This window comes from Prinia subflava, chromosome 6, assembly GCF_021018805.1.
Source record: "Prinia subflava isolate CZ2003 ecotype Zambia chromosome 6, Cam_Psub_1.2, whole genome shotgun sequence".
Lineage (NCBI taxonomy): Eukaryota > Metazoa > Chordata > Aves > Passeriformes > Cisticolidae > Prinia > Prinia subflava.
Genome location: NC_086252.1, coordinates 5,276,055 through 5,290,068, shown reverse-complemented (window position 1 = coordinate 5,290,068; position 14,014 = coordinate 5,276,055). Strand labels below are relative to the sequence as shown.

Sequence of the window (14,014 nt, the reverse complement as noted above, 5' to 3'; positions counted from 1 at the left end):
TCCTTCCTCATGATGGAGTGACATTGTCAAGACAGGGTTAATTACAGTAATTACAGGCATTGGTGTGACACCGGGTCACTCTGCTGGAAGCCTGTTAGCTACTAAACATCCCAAATATCCCAACCTGCACTTAAACCTGAATCACCCTCACAGTGGGAAGAGGGAGTTGCTGATGTGGTCCCAAGCATGACCATGATGAGCCATCATGAGCTCTAGGGGCAAGGAAAGTTTGAAAAAGGCTTTTCATTTCACACCAGCAGAGCCCAGTTAACAGCACAAACGTCTCCTGCCCTAGGAGTCCGGGCCACATGTACTATGCATGTGTGGGGCTGTCAGCATCTTGTTAAAGATGTGCCTTGTGGGGTTTGGGGGTTCATTTGAGTCCTTGAGATGACTTGGCCACGATGGATTGCACTAAATGGTCCCTAGTGACTCCTCTCTGCCCTGTCTGTCAGGGCAACAAAGCCTTTCAAGGTTCTGAGGTCAAATTCAGCTATTTCTTAACATCATTCTGGAAGGGGAAAAAGGAAATCATGTTTTCCAAGGTTCAGCAGAGGACATGGGCGGTAGGGAGAAGCAACCTGGCAGGTCCTGGAGTTAGGCAGGATGCTGTGGGTTCATCATTCATAATCTCCTAAATGGTGACTTGACAGGCAGGAAAAGATGAGATATTAATTTAAGCTTTACTGTGCTGCATTTTGCACCACTGTTGAATAATAAATTGATACCACAAGTGCACCTAGAACCCACAGCCTGAGAATTAAACCCTTAAACCCTTCTTCTACCAGTCTGGTTTTATTTCCCCCTTCATTTCCTTTTTCCTGGTGTTGTTGGTTTTTCTGCTTTTTTTTTTTTTTTTGGGGGGGGGGGGGATGGTTTTTTGGTTTTTTTGTGGTTTTTTGGTGTGTGTGGTTTGTTGGGGTTTTTTGTTTGTTTGTTTTTGTGCGGTGATTTTAGTTTTGGTTTTGGGGTTTTTTGTGCCTCTGTGCACTCCCATGATCTCAGGAAAACAGCCCTTCCTGGGTGACTCCCTTCCAGGCTTCCAGGCACAGGGTGGGATATTCTGAACTGCAGCTGCGCTGTGTGTTTCAGTTTTGAAATCCAGTTTACGCAGTTGAGGTTCTGCTCACATTGGACCATCATGTCCCAGAATAATATTGATGGCTGCAGTGATGCTTGGGATAAATGCAGCAGAGCACTCAGAGGGGGAACATGGTTGAATGTAAGCAGATCTGTGGACTGAAACAAGTCCTTTTCACAGAAAAGATAGCAGAGGAAACAAAAGGCACATGTTACGAAATTAAAATAATCAGATTTGTGTAATGATTGAATTTTTTAAAAGGGAAACAATATGGGAAAGATATTTGGGATATAAACAAAGGCTGAATTTTCCAATCCCTATTCATTTCAGCGAACAACCACTTTCTGCTTGAGATATGACTTTCTCTGGAGGAACCTCAAACTTGAGAAAATTTCACCAAACAAAACATGTCAGATCCATTTTCTTAACTTCTGCATGGATCCAGGATGTGTGGCCACCTCAGCCCTGCCTCTTCCTGCAGGTAAGGACAAAAAAAGCGTGGCCCATGATCAATAATCCATGTGTTTCCCTTCCTATCACCAGCCCCAGCAGCACTTTGCAACTCCAATTTCCCCACTTTTGCATTTTGATTTCCAACAACCCAAGGGCTGGATGTGTCCAAGACTGGCTGGAGGGTGAGAGCTTGCCCTGTCCTAAAATTTCTCCTGAAAGCCAAAGGCAAGGGTGCATCCTGGAGCAGCAACAGACCTACAGCATCCTATCTCCAAGGGATGTCTCCATGCAGGGCGCTCACCCAGGGCTTGTCTCCCAGCAGCAGGACAGTCAGGGACCACTCCCACATGGCTGATGGATGAGTGGGACAGCCCAGTGCCAGGAGGCAGAATCTTGATGCAGCCAGACCCAGCACAAAGCATTCTGGCTGCCCGTGTCCTTGTCAGGGCAGACTTGGGGTGCTCCAGGGCCACCATGTGCAGCCCAGGGAGCGGAGCCCAGTCGGTGCCACTAGGGAGAGCCAGGCTCCAGCTGCCAGGCACTGTCCCGGGGCTGCAGATGATCCAGTTCCACGCTGCCACAAAATCCCTGTAATTGCCAGGTCCCTGGGTGGACTGATGCCCCACAGCACCACAAACAGCGGCACCTTCCCTTCAGGAGGATTCATCACTGCTCACCAGGACAGGGACATGTGTGTGCCAAGGCAGGGTTGAAGAGTATCCAAGGGAATCAGTGGGTATCCCCTCCTGGCTGCCTGTGCCCTGCAAGTTCCAGGTTCTATCCTGTGAGAGCAATTCCCCTGCCATGCACCACCATATCCCTGTACCCACCACCCCAGCCCATTTCACCATCTCCAGCTGCAAGTTGGTATCTCTCCAGGGCTTGACCCAAACCCATGCATTTTCCCCAGGAAATCTCCCACAGATCCCTTGGAGGGCACCTGGCTGTCCAGGCAAGGATATCCCCTTTTCCTGGGGTGGCAGAGCTGGTCAAGCACCACAGCATCTCATGGCAGTGGAATGGGATGGGATTGGTGTTTCCCACAGGGTTTCTGGCTCAGTAGATGCTGATGGAGGAAAGCAGCTCCTCAGTGGTCCCCAGGGACATCTCCCCAAGGCACAGGAAGGAAATGAAGCCACAGGGAAGGTCAAAAAGATGTGGGCAGCTAAGCCTGAGCATCCTCACCTTGCCTTGGCCACATTCTCATCAGTGGAAAGGAATAGAAGGGAGAAGGGAAAGCACTGGCAAGACTGCCATGATGCCTTTTGCCAGGTGCTTCGAAGCAGAGACTCTGCCAAATGCAGGGCTTTCCTCTCTGCAAGACCACTCAGATTCCAGAGGCAGTTTTACCTCTTTCCTCTTCATCTTGCCATAGGTCACTCTCTCCTATCTCCACGAATCTCCACTGTGAGCACTACTCCAGTCACAGGAGGGAGCTGCCAGTGCACAGCAGCTCTGCCATCCCCAGAACAAGCACCTCTGGAACGCGGCAGAGATGTCCAGGGCAACCTTTGGCTCCCATCGGCATCCCTGGGGATGCCCAGGGATGCCCAGCCATGAACCTTCCCTGCCTACAGTTCAGTGCTCCTGGAGAAGAGGAGATGGGATGGGCGGAGAGAAGCTAGCAGGTGGGCCGGGGTACCCTGCTCCCCTGGGGCATTGCACAGAAGGACCACGCCATGCCAGTCCCTGAGCCAGCAGGAGGAGGTTCAGTCCCTGAGCCAGCAGGAGGAGGTTCAGTCCCCGAGTCACCAGGAGAGGTTCAGTCCCTGAGCGAGCAGGAGGAGGTCCAGCCCGTGGGAGCGGAGTCCAGGGGCAGATGTGATGTGTGCTTGACACCGCAGAGTAAAACACGGAGAGCAGGAGGATTCTGGGCAAGCTGCGCCAAAAAGTTTACTACACAACAGACGCGCCAAGGGACCCGACGAGGGTGGGATTCGAACCCACGCGTGCAGAGCACAATGGATTAGCAGTCCATCGCCTTAACCACTCGGCCACCTCGTCCCACACCTGTATGGTCCTTTTTAGCAGAATTTTTTAGCAGATTTTTCTCTTGCCTTTTCCCCCCCCCCCCCCCCCCCCCCCAGACAGCAGTACTGGAGCGGGTTCTTCAGGGTGTCCTTTGGTGAGCAAGGCTGGGCAGGCAGAGCTCTGGCAGCCCCTGTCACAGTGGGGCAGGGAGACAAGCAAGCATTTGTGATTCATTTGCCCCTCTCTCTGTTCCCTTCTGGGTTCCTGGGGTGGCAAAGCGTAATGTAGCATTTATTGTTGCTGTGAAAACGCATGCACCAGGCATCTCTATAACTCACCCACACCCAACCTGTGTCCAGAGGGTTTTCCTACATGATTCAGCACCAGTTGTGCAAAGTAATAGAGAAGGTGGTGGGGGTCCAGACATCATCTAATGTATCTCTTATTTCCCCAATTCCCTGGTTTCTGGAAACTATTTAGGCCATCTCTCCAATGTGAGGAGAGAAGGGAGAAGAAGCAAAAGGAAAAATTTTACCCCCAGAGTAGAGTCACAGGGGACAGAGCACTGGGGACCGACAGTGCTGAGAGCAGGACAAAGACCCCCAGCAATGCCCCTAGTTTGGGACAGTGGAGAAAAATAACCCTCCAGGCTGAGGCAGCACTGGGGGTCAAACCCAGGAATTTGTATCTACTAGACAAGCGCTTTGACCAGCTGAGCCATGCCGTCTATGGGCCCTTCTGACACTGGGTGCTCCATAAAACACCTGATCCTCTGCCCACCTCTCTGCCTACATGTCCCACACTGTTGCCCCAAGTTTGGAGTTCCCCAGCTGCAAACCCCTTCTCTTTTTACTGCTGGGAACACTCCCAGCGCTGACCCAAGGCCCTGGCACAGGACCCAAATACATCCTGTAAGCACCACCAGCTGGGTTTGGGGGTCCTCAGGCTCTACAGGGACATGGTGTGCCCTACTCTTGCCCTGGCAGAGCTGTGCCAGTTGCCACCCTACACTGCCCTGAGGTGACAGCCTCAGCCTCATCTCCTTCTCTGGCTGCTCCCCTGCAGCACTGATGGTCACCCAAAGACAGTGGTCACCCCAAGAGACACCGTGAGCCCAATGGGAAAGGGACACTGGGTGCCTCCACACTCTCCAGCACCTGGGTAGGGAGGGAAATCTCTGTGGGCATTTTCTCGCTGCCTGCCTTGGAGTGCCAGGAGGCAATCCCAGGCCAGACGCGCTCCCAGGCAGCCCCAGGGATGTTTTGGGGGGAGGAGTCTCTGGTGGCCGGGTATGAATCAGGGTGGGGTGTGGGGAGGCAAAAGGACATGGAGATGCTGGGGGTTGATCCCAGGGCCTCTTGCATGCAAAGCAAGCGCTCTTCCGCTGAGCTACATCCCCCCGCCACAGCCTGTGCCTAGGCGTTCTCCTTCCTCCGGGAAAATCCCTGTGTCTGCTGCCTTCCCCTGCCGCCCTAGGTGAGGAAAAGGGCTGCAGGCACTGGGGGTCCCAGAGGTGCCAGTGGGCTGGTGAGGGGGCTGGAACAGGGGGAATAAGTGTGAGGCAGAGCAGGGAGGTGATTTAGCAGGCACAGAGGCCATGTAAGGGGGCTAGTGCAGGTGTGTGAGGGCTGCGTGGGCTGTGTGCAGTGGCGGGCGGGGCGGAGGTGTGGAGCGGGGATGTGAGGCCATGTTTGCGGTGTGGTGAGGAGTGTGTGTATGTGTGTGTGTGCAAAAGGAAGGGCTCGTCCGGGATTTGAACCCGGGACCTCTCGCACCCTAAGCGAGAATCATACCCCTAGACCAACGAGCCGACGTGCACACACCGCCCCGCCCGCGCCCCCGCCTCGCCCACCCCGGCCCGTCTCCGCTCCCTGCGCCCGCAGACCCGCCCCACCACTGCGCCACCACCGCACCGCACACGGCCCCCGCAGCCCGGACACCGCACCCCGCACTCCCGGACACCGCACCCCACACTCCGGACCCTGCTCCGCGCCCCGCACTCCCGGACCCTGCTCCGCCCCGCCCCGCTGCCCGCCGCAGCGCTGCTCCCCAACTGCCACACCGGGGCTGTGATGGCCGAGGGGTGAAGGCGTTGGACTCGAAATCCAATGGGGGTTTCCTGCGCAGGTTCGAATCCTGCTCACAGCGATGGGTTTTACCAGCGTGGATGGCAGGTGAACTCTGATGTCTCCGGCGTCTTGTCCTTCCCCTCCTGCTCTAAGGGAGTCTGCAGCAGCGTAGGGCAGGGAGAGCCACGGACCACCGACTCTGGGGACAGGGAAAATCCTCCTGTCCCAGAGGGCGGGGAGCACTGGGAGAACTTGGGACCCCCCTGGGTGTCAGGGATAGAGTTACGTCCTTTTACCTATGGGCCAGCTGGGACACACGCAAGCTCAGGGCAATGGAGCCAAGGTGCCCAACAATGCAGGTTTCAGGTTTGTTTCCATCTTCAGATATGAATACACGTGGGTCTCACTCCCAGAGGAATTGCCCCTTTGGTCAGAGCCTGTCTTGTTTTTCTCTGGAGGTACGGAGCCCTCTGAGGTTTCCCCTTGTCCCCCTCCAGTCACTGCAGCTTGGGGCTAGGCTGGATGAGTGGGGCAGCTTGGGGGGCTGGCACGGGGTGTGGGCACCCATTGTGCACCACTGCTGTCCCTCCTGCACCCGGGCCTGCCACGCAGGCAGCCCCAACACTTTTTGCGGGGGTCTGTGGGGCTCTGCCAGCCCCGCAACAAATGGGGAGGGGTCTGGAGAGGCAAAAGAACAGAGATGCTGGGGATTTATCCCAAGGCCTCTTGTAAGTGCTCTCCTGCTGAGGTACATTCACCTGTGCAAGGGCAGGGTGGTGCTCAAGAGTCCCCATTGTCTTCATGGTCCACCTGCTCCTGTGGCCACTGGATCTAGGGAAGTTATGCACCATGGACACCTCCAAATGCCAGCTCCACCTCCTGGGCACCGTAAGATGGATTTTCTTGTTCCAGGCTGTGCCAAGGGGCAAAAGGCAGCATCAGCCACCCTCCTCAACTCCCAGAATTGTGGGGCACAGATCTGGGGCATGATTCTTGCTTAAGGTGTGAAAGGTCCTGGATTCAGCTCCTGGATGAGCCCACCTTTTGGGCACCTACCTTCTTTGGCTGGCACATGGGACTGTGGCATAACCAGGGCCCTGGCACAGATGGCTGGGTGCCCTTTCCTGGCTGGGTGGGCAGGATGGACCCCCAAGGCTGGCAGAGTATGGCCCAGAGATGAGGAGACTCAGTCAGGACCTCTCCCTGCCTTGCACAGGGGGATGTAGCTCAGTGGAAGAGCGCTTGCTTTGCATGCAAGAGGTCCTGGGATCAACGCCCAGCATCTCCATGTTTTTTTCCCTCCGAGAGCTGCTCTATCCCTGGGCATCCTTGTGCTGTCTGTTTTATGGCCAAGGCGCCTGAATTATTTCCAGCCATCAGCAAATATCCCCGCATGTTCCCTTTTCCGAGCCCTCCAGGTGTGGGTACTGAGTCTGAGCTAGCCCCACAGCAGGCTGGAGGGTGGCATAGCCTCAGGCAAGGTGGGGTGTCCCTGGCTGTCCTCACCTGTGCAGGGTGCACCAGCAGCTGTGATGGCCGAGGGGTGAAGGCGTTGGACTTGAAATCCAATAGGGATTCCCTGCGCAGGTTCGAATCCTGCTCACAGCGATGGGTTTTACCCACTGTTGGGTGGGGTGCCAGAGCCACCCCTTCCATGAGGATTTTGATCCCTGGAGAGCAGTGGACAGGGACGGGCAGTGCTCTTGCACTGGGCCCTGGTGGCCTTGTGAACTCTAGGCTCAGCTCCTGGATCATCCCTCCTTTTGTGCACCTGTGGCCAGGCAGGGCCTCTGCGGTGTCAGGGCAAGAACGGGGAGGCACTGCCCAGTACAGGGGGCACAGGCAGCCTCCCTAGCTTGGCTGGGCTGGTCCATCACTGCCAGGAGCATGGTGTTGTGCAGTGCACGTGGGCACAGGCACAGCTCGGTCAGGGCCCGGGCTGGTCCCCTCCTGGGTTGGGAAGAAGCTGTCAGGGCAGTGGGGGATGGTTGATTTGGGACCATGCTGCCACTGCAGCCTCAGGGGGAAGCTCTGTCATGGTGCAGCCCCCACCTTTGGGGAGCCCTTCCAGAGGTAGGTGCAAGTTTATCATCACTGGCCCATGGTGGAGGTTTGAAGAGAGAAAAAAAGCTGGAGATGCTGGGGGTTGAACCCAGGGCCTCTTACATGCGAAGCAAGCGCTCTCCCGCTGAGCTACATCCCCTGCCTGGGCTCCTCACCCCTGGGGGTTTTGCTGATGCCCCTGCTCCTCATGGCCCCATTTTAAAATCAGGCAAGTGCAGCCATAGCCATGCTGTGCTGGGAAGAGTGGGAGCTTCAGATGAAGTTTAGAAACTCCCACTGAGTCATGAGGTGCATAAAGGAACCCCTAGCTTTCTAAACTTTTCAGGGAGGAGCCTGAGTGTGGCTGGATCCAACCTTAGCCCTAGACTTTGTCAGTGGTTTATCTCTAAAATATTGTATAGGTGTAGTAGAAGCTTTATACAGCTTTATCCTGCAGAATTAAAAATAAAGCAGATATACAAATATAAATGATTTATTATTATGATTAGACAAAACTTAATCAGAATTATTTACTACATAATATAGGTGCTATAACAACTTTTACAATATAGTGCACTGTGAAGGAATATTGAAGCAATTATATTAAAGCAAATGTATTAAAGGTACCAAACCAAATTATTAAGTAGAGGTTGATGTTTCTCACCCAGACCAATGACTTGGGGCAAATCTCTTTGGCTCAGCCTTAAGAAGTGACCTTGAGGAGTGTCCCCACTCTAGGGGGAAATCCCCACACATATATTTCAAGACAGGATCGTTCAGAAAACCCTGCCATTCAAATATGGAAGTTTTATACTTTCATAGTATAAAAGGATGGACTGTGAGCCAGATATGTGCAGGACACCTGTGCCAGTTCAACATATTTAGTAAAGTTATCAGTAATATTACTTGTTTGTTCCTTTATCCAGGTATTTTACCATATCTGCTATATCTTCATCTCACTATTAGGATGTTTAAGTTTGGGATTGATGAGTCAGACTGGTTTCAGCTTTATTCAACACCAAAAACAGCGTGATTCCTTTTTCTTCATTTAACACTGATAATTTGGGAAATAAACCATTGTTTGAGTTGTTTCCTCCATTCCAGGCAGAGGGACCTGCTACATATGCCCAGGTGACATCCCCACAGCCAGGGAAGAACGAGGGTGACCTCTCAATGGTGACCATCAGAGACAAACAGAGCTGCCACAGGTCCCATCGCACCCCAGGGAGCTCTGTGAGTAGCCGAGCTGGAAGGAGCCTTTCCTGCCCCCTGCCCCCATGTGGCTCGTTGGTCTAGGGGTATGATTCTCGCTTCGGGTGCGAGAGGTCCCGGGTTCAACTCCCGGACGAGCCCTTCCTTTTGGCACCCACGTGCCTTGGGATGTGGCGGGGCCAGGGCAGGGGTGGAGAGAAGGAAGCAGCGCTTGTAGAGCAGAGATGGGCAGAGCGTTTTGGGTGCGCATGTCCATAAACCGGGAGGAGTGTCTTGGAAGAAGCACTGGGGAGGGTGGAGTGCAGCCTGTGACAGTGGGGTTTGGAGCCATGGGGGCAGAGTGGGTCAAAGTGGGGTGAGGGGATTTGGCCAACCCCCCTTTCTCGTGCATAGGGGGATGTAGCTCAGCGGAAGAGCGCTTGCTTTACATGCAAGAGACCATGGGATCAACCCCCAGCATCTCCATGTCCTTTTGCCTCCCCAGGCCCCTAATGCATACCGGGCAACCAGAGACTCCCCAGATCCCCCCTCAGAATATCCCTGGGGCTGCCTGTAAGCATGTGTCCTGGCACCCCGAGGCAGGCAGCAAGGGAATGCCCACAGAGATTTCCCTCCCTACCCAGGTGCTGGAGAGTGTGGAGGCACCCAGTGTCCCTTCCCCATGGGGCTCACGGTGTCTCTTGAGGGGACCGGCCGGGTGGCAGCGGGGCACTGGGTGCCCAAAAGAAGGGCTCGTCCAGGAGCTGAACCTGGGACCTCTCACATCCTAACAAAGAAACAAATCTTTGTGCAAGAATCATACCCCCAGACCAACGAGCCAGGGTGCATAATTTTCCCCGCACCCCCCTCTGGCCCAGGGCACCCTGGACACTGCCTGGCAAAATGTCACTCCATGTACACACTGCCACACGGGGCCCTGCCTGCACAGGGACACGATGCACACGCACCTGTACAACCCCTTACAGCCCTCCACACCTCACACACGGCACCAACTCACATTTCCCACACTGCTCACTGCACTCCCTCCCACCTCCCCCCGGCACCGCAGGACCCCATGCACAGACAGCAAAGGCAGCCCATGCACTGACAGCAAAGGCAGCCCATGCACTGACAGAAAAGGCAGCCCATGCACAGACAGCAAAGGCAGCCCATGCACTGACAGCAAAGGCAGCCCATGCACTGACAGCAAAGGCAGCCCATGCACAGACAGCAAAGGCAGCCCATGCACAGACAGCAAAGGCAGCCCATGCACTGACAGCAAAGGCAGCCCATGCACTGACAGCAAAGGCAGCCCATGCACAGACAGCAAAGGCAGCCCATGCACAGGCAGCCCCTGGCACAGAGACACGGCCATTTGCTGCCACTGAGGACAGAGACAGCTTGCAGAGGATCACCTTTGCTGGATGTCCCACAGCAAAAGGTGGCAGAAAAAGCACTGGCCATTCCACCTGCTGTAAATGGCCAGTGAGGGACTTTGGGGGAGAAGAGAGTTTCTGGGGATGGGAGATGCTGGACCTGGCATCTCATGGCCACAACAAGAGGCATCTCCTGCTCTCAGAGTGTGCAAGGCCATACAGAGCCCCAGCTGCCCCCAGGCCCCCAAAAGGATCTGAGAGATGCAGAGTGGGGGACAGAGGGGCAGCACCCTGACTCATTGGTCTAGGAGTATGATTCATGCCTTGGGTGTGGGAGATCCTGTCTTCAATTCCCAGATGAGCTCTTACTTTTGGCCACCCACCATGTCCCGTGCTGAGGGTGACCCTTGCTGACTCAGTACATCCCTGTGAGAAAGACAGCCTCCAAAGGACTGGCGGCAAGATGCTGCTGGAGGAGACAGATGTAGTTGAGATCAACTGCCAGCATTCTCCTGTCCTTTTGCCTTCTCAGCCCTCTCACTGCTGGTTGTGGAGCTGTCAGAGCTCCCCAGGAAAGGCCTGGCACTGTGTCCTGGCATCTCAAGCCTGTGTAAAAATCTCATGGCTCCTTCCCTACCCTGCCTGGAGGCTGCAGGGCTTTTGAGGCCTTTTTTAAACTTTTTTTAAGCCCTCACAGGGCTCAGGGTGTCTCTTGGGGTGAACATCAATGCTGGGGGGAGCAGCTTTAGGATGAGGGTTGTGGGTGCCAAATAGGCAGATTCATCCAAGAGGTGAATCCAAGACCGCTTGCACTGTAAAATGAGAATTGCACAGCCAGATTAATGAGGTGGGGTACACTGCTGCCAGGGATGTGGGACAGGGCTGAGAAATCCACTCAGCATCCTGGAAACATGTTTCTCCCAGAGGTTGCTCCAGTCTGCAAAACCTGGGGAAATCCCGGCGTTACCGAAGTCCCTGCCTGGTGGGGCACTGAGGTGTTCGTGAGGGAGAAGGGCAGGTAGATAGGGCTGGGAGAGCTCTGGCTGTTCAGGACGCTCCTCTCGGGACCCCCAGCGAGGGATCAGGACGTTGGGTAAAACCCATCGCTGTGAGCAGGATTCGAACCTGCGCAGGAAACCCCCATTGGATTTCGAGTCCAACGCCTTCACCCCTCGGCCATCACAGCCCCGGTGTGGCAGTGGGGGAGCAGCGCTGCGGCGGAGCGAGGCGCGGAGCGCTGCGGCGGGCAGCGGGGCGGGGCGGAGCAGGGTGCGGGAGTGCGGGGCGCGGAGCAGGGTGCGGGAGTGCGGGGCGCGGAGCAGGGTCCGGGAGTGCGGGGCGCGGAGCAGGGTCCGGGAGTGCGGGGTGCGGAGCAGTGTCCGGGAGTGCGGGGTGCGGTGTCCGGGCTGCGGGGGCCGTGTGCGGTGCGGTGGTGGCGCAGTGGTGGGGCGGGTCTGCGGGCGCAGGGAGTGGGGACGGGCCGGGGTGGGCGAGGCGGGGGCGCGGGCGGGGCGGTGTGTGCATGTCGGCTCGTTGGTCTAGGGGTATGATTCTCGCTTAGGGTGCGAGAGGTCCCGGGTTCAAATCCCGGACGAGCCCTTCTTTTTGGGCATCACCACCCCGCTCCCGCCTGGCTGGTGCAGAGCCCGACAGGACCCGGCCATCGACTTTTACCCCTCAGTACGGGGGCTTTGAGCTTAGCGTGGCACGCAGAGCGTCACACGGGGCTGTGCCCTGTCCCCGGAGTCCCAACCCATTCATCCTACAGAGTGACCCTATTTTTTATTTGGCAGCAGGATGGGGATGGACTGGGAAGGAAGGGCTGTGTCTGTGGCCATGGGACACCCCTCGCCGTGGGGCAGGTGTGGGCCCCTGCTCAGCTGGTCAAAGCACCTGTCTAGTAAACAGGAGATCCTGGATTCGACTTCAATGGTGCCTGGGTCTGGGAGGCTGTTTTACCTCCCTGGCCCAAGCTGGGGGCACTGCTGGGGGTTCCCCACTGCCCCTGTTTGCCCCTCACAATGATGACACTTAGAGCAGTTTGGCTGTGTGCTTTTACTGAAAGCTTATTTCAGGGTCCCCAGGGTGCCCCGCTGGACATAGCAATGACCAAGAAATCCCTCCCACCAAGGACCTGCTCCTGTCCCTGCCCCTTGGCACCTGCAAGCCCCCAGGATCTGTTTCACTCAGTATGGCTGCCCAGCCCACAGCCCATCTTCCAGGCTCCTACACCTGGCAGAGCTGGCTGGAGGGACCTGGCAGTATCTCAGGTACCTTCCCAGGGTGCCCAGACCTGTCCAGTGGTCAGGATGAGGAGGAGAGGGCTAATCCCCGCTGGGTGGGGAGAAGGGACTTGTTTGGATCCCTCACCAGGTAGGTCACCCAGAGCTACACCCAGCATCCCAGTGCCAGTGGGGGTTCGGGGTGATGTGGAGTCAGGGCACCTTCCTCTGCCCCTCTGGGTTCCCACAACAATGCGAGATGAGATTTGCACTTTGCATTTTGCCCTTTCTTTGCCTTTTTTCCAGTTACAATGAACAGGCATAATCACCAACAACTCTGATGGGAAAAATTCCTCCTATACCTTCTCTGCTTGCTCTCCCCACAGTATTCAGGGAATCCATCCATGGTTTCACACTTCCTTCGGCCCGGGTTTATTTCCCTATTGCACTCTCTGTTTCAGAAGGTTTTCACCTTATTGCTCAGCAGTGACGTTTGGCAGTAATCGCTCTTGTAAGGATTTCTGAGTGCTTTCTTTCCCACGAGTCTTGGATGAGAGACTTCCAGCCCCTCCAGGTAAGGACCTTGGCCGGCCCTTCAGACACTACGAAAATGTCTCCTACCATCCCCTTCCCAAAATGTCCAGGGCACGGGTGCCTTTCCATCCCGGCCAGGACGCAGATGCCGAGGTAGAGCAGGCACCTGCTGGTGCCCTTTGCCCTCCCGGCCCTGCCCAGTCCCCGTGTGCCGCAGGAATCCGAGCCTGCCCGGAGGGTCCCCAGTGCCCTCCGTGCGGCAGCAAAACCTCGACGAGGGTGGGATTCGAACCCACGCGTGCAGAGCACAATGGATTAGCAGTCCATCGCCTTAACCACTCGGCCACCTCGTCCCTCTGTGGCAGGCTGTCGCCCCCTGCCGGCCTGATGCGACCCCCGCAGCCCCTGCCCACCCTGGCTCGAGGCCCGTTACAATCCCGCCGCCTGCTCGCCCGCGGGAAGCCCGGTGAGAAGTGACTGGTCCGACGCCCTCTTAGCGCAGTAGGCAGCGCGTCAGTCTCATAATCTGAAGGTCCTGAGTTCGAGCCTCAGAGAGGGCAGCACTTTTGTGTTTTCTGGGGTCTGTTTTTGCCTCCCGCGGCCACGCGAGAGGCCCCGCAGCACGGCCGGCCCCGCAGCACGGCCGGCCCCGCAGTACGGTCGGCCCCGCAGCACGGCCGGCCCCGCAGCACGGCCGGCCCCGCAGCACGGCCGGCCCGGCCACCCACGAGCTCCTGTCCGCCCCCGCGGCTCCCGGCTCGCAGGGGCGGGACCCTCAGGGCGCGCCGTGGGCGGATCCCACGGGCCGGCGGGCGGAGGCGCAAGGCGGCGCGCGGCAGGACGAGGTGGCCGAGTGGTTAAGGCGATGGACTGCTAATCCATTGTGCTCTGCACGCGTGGGTTCGAATCCCACCCTCGTCGAGGTTTTGCTGCTGCCCCAGGACCTCCATGCACAGGTGAACGATGTGGGGGAGGCCGAGAGCGAGACCAGACCCCGCACTGGGACCCCAGAAACGCCCCAGGTAACAGAGAGCAGCCACCCCAACCCTCCCCTCCCCCTGGAGAGCAGCCCAT

General features: G+C 56.7%; 1 protein-coding gene and 14 non-coding genes across 15 annotated transcripts in view; 9 read left to right on the top strand and 6 right to left on the bottom strand.

Moving 5' to 3' along the window:
* The window catches only part of COL6A2 (collagen type VI alpha 2 chain), a 375,734-nt gene that overhangs the window by 44,795 nt on the left and 316,925 nt on the right, over positions 1-14,014 (top strand). The gene's annotated exons all lie outside the window — the stretch shown is intronic.
* Positions 3,457-3,538, bottom strand: TRNAS-GCU (transfer RNA serine (anticodon GCU)). Its single transcript has one exon. It is a non-coding gene; the product is annotated as a tRNA-Ser (tRNA).
* On the bottom strand, positions 4,833-4,904 carry TRNAA-UGC (transfer RNA alanine (anticodon UGC)). The gene has a single exon. It is a non-coding gene; the product is annotated as a tRNA-Ala (tRNA).
* Positions 5,244-5,315, bottom strand: TRNAP-AGG (transfer RNA proline (anticodon AGG)). The gene has a single exon. It is a non-coding gene; the product is annotated as a tRNA-Pro (tRNA).
* Positions 5,572-5,653, top strand: TRNAS-CGA (transfer RNA serine (anticodon CGA)). Its single transcript has one exon. It is a non-coding gene; the product is annotated as a tRNA-Ser (tRNA).
* On the top strand, positions 6,791-6,862 carry TRNAA-UGC (transfer RNA alanine (anticodon UGC)). Its single transcript has one exon. It is a non-coding gene; the product is annotated as a tRNA-Ala (tRNA).
* TRNAS-UGA (transfer RNA serine (anticodon UGA)) lies at positions 7,101-7,182 on the top strand. Its single transcript has one exon. It is a non-coding gene; the product is annotated as a tRNA-Ser (tRNA).
* On the bottom strand, positions 7,706-7,777 carry TRNAA-CGC (transfer RNA alanine (anticodon CGC)). The gene has a single exon. It is a non-coding gene; the product is annotated as a tRNA-Ala (tRNA).
* Positions 8,899-8,970, top strand: TRNAP-CGG (transfer RNA proline (anticodon CGG)). The gene has a single exon. It is a non-coding gene; the product is annotated as a tRNA-Pro (tRNA).
* On the top strand, positions 9,223-9,294 carry TRNAV-UAC (transfer RNA valine (anticodon UAC)). The gene has a single exon. It is a non-coding gene; the product is annotated as a tRNA-Val (tRNA).
* On the bottom strand, positions 11,289-11,370 carry TRNAS-CGA (transfer RNA serine (anticodon CGA)). The gene has a single exon. It is a non-coding gene; the product is annotated as a tRNA-Ser (tRNA).
* On the top strand, positions 11,712-11,783 carry TRNAP-AGG (transfer RNA proline (anticodon AGG)). Its single transcript has one exon. It is a non-coding gene; the product is annotated as a tRNA-Pro (tRNA).
* TRNAS-GCU (transfer RNA serine (anticodon GCU)) lies at positions 13,212-13,293 on the bottom strand. The gene has a single exon. It is a non-coding gene; the product is annotated as a tRNA-Ser (tRNA).
* TRNAM-CAU (transfer RNA methionine (anticodon CAU)) lies at positions 13,428-13,500 on the top strand. Its single transcript has one exon. It is a non-coding gene; the product is annotated as a tRNA-Met (tRNA).
* On the top strand, positions 13,780-13,861 carry TRNAS-GCU (transfer RNA serine (anticodon GCU)). Its single transcript has one exon. It is a non-coding gene; the product is annotated as a tRNA-Ser (tRNA).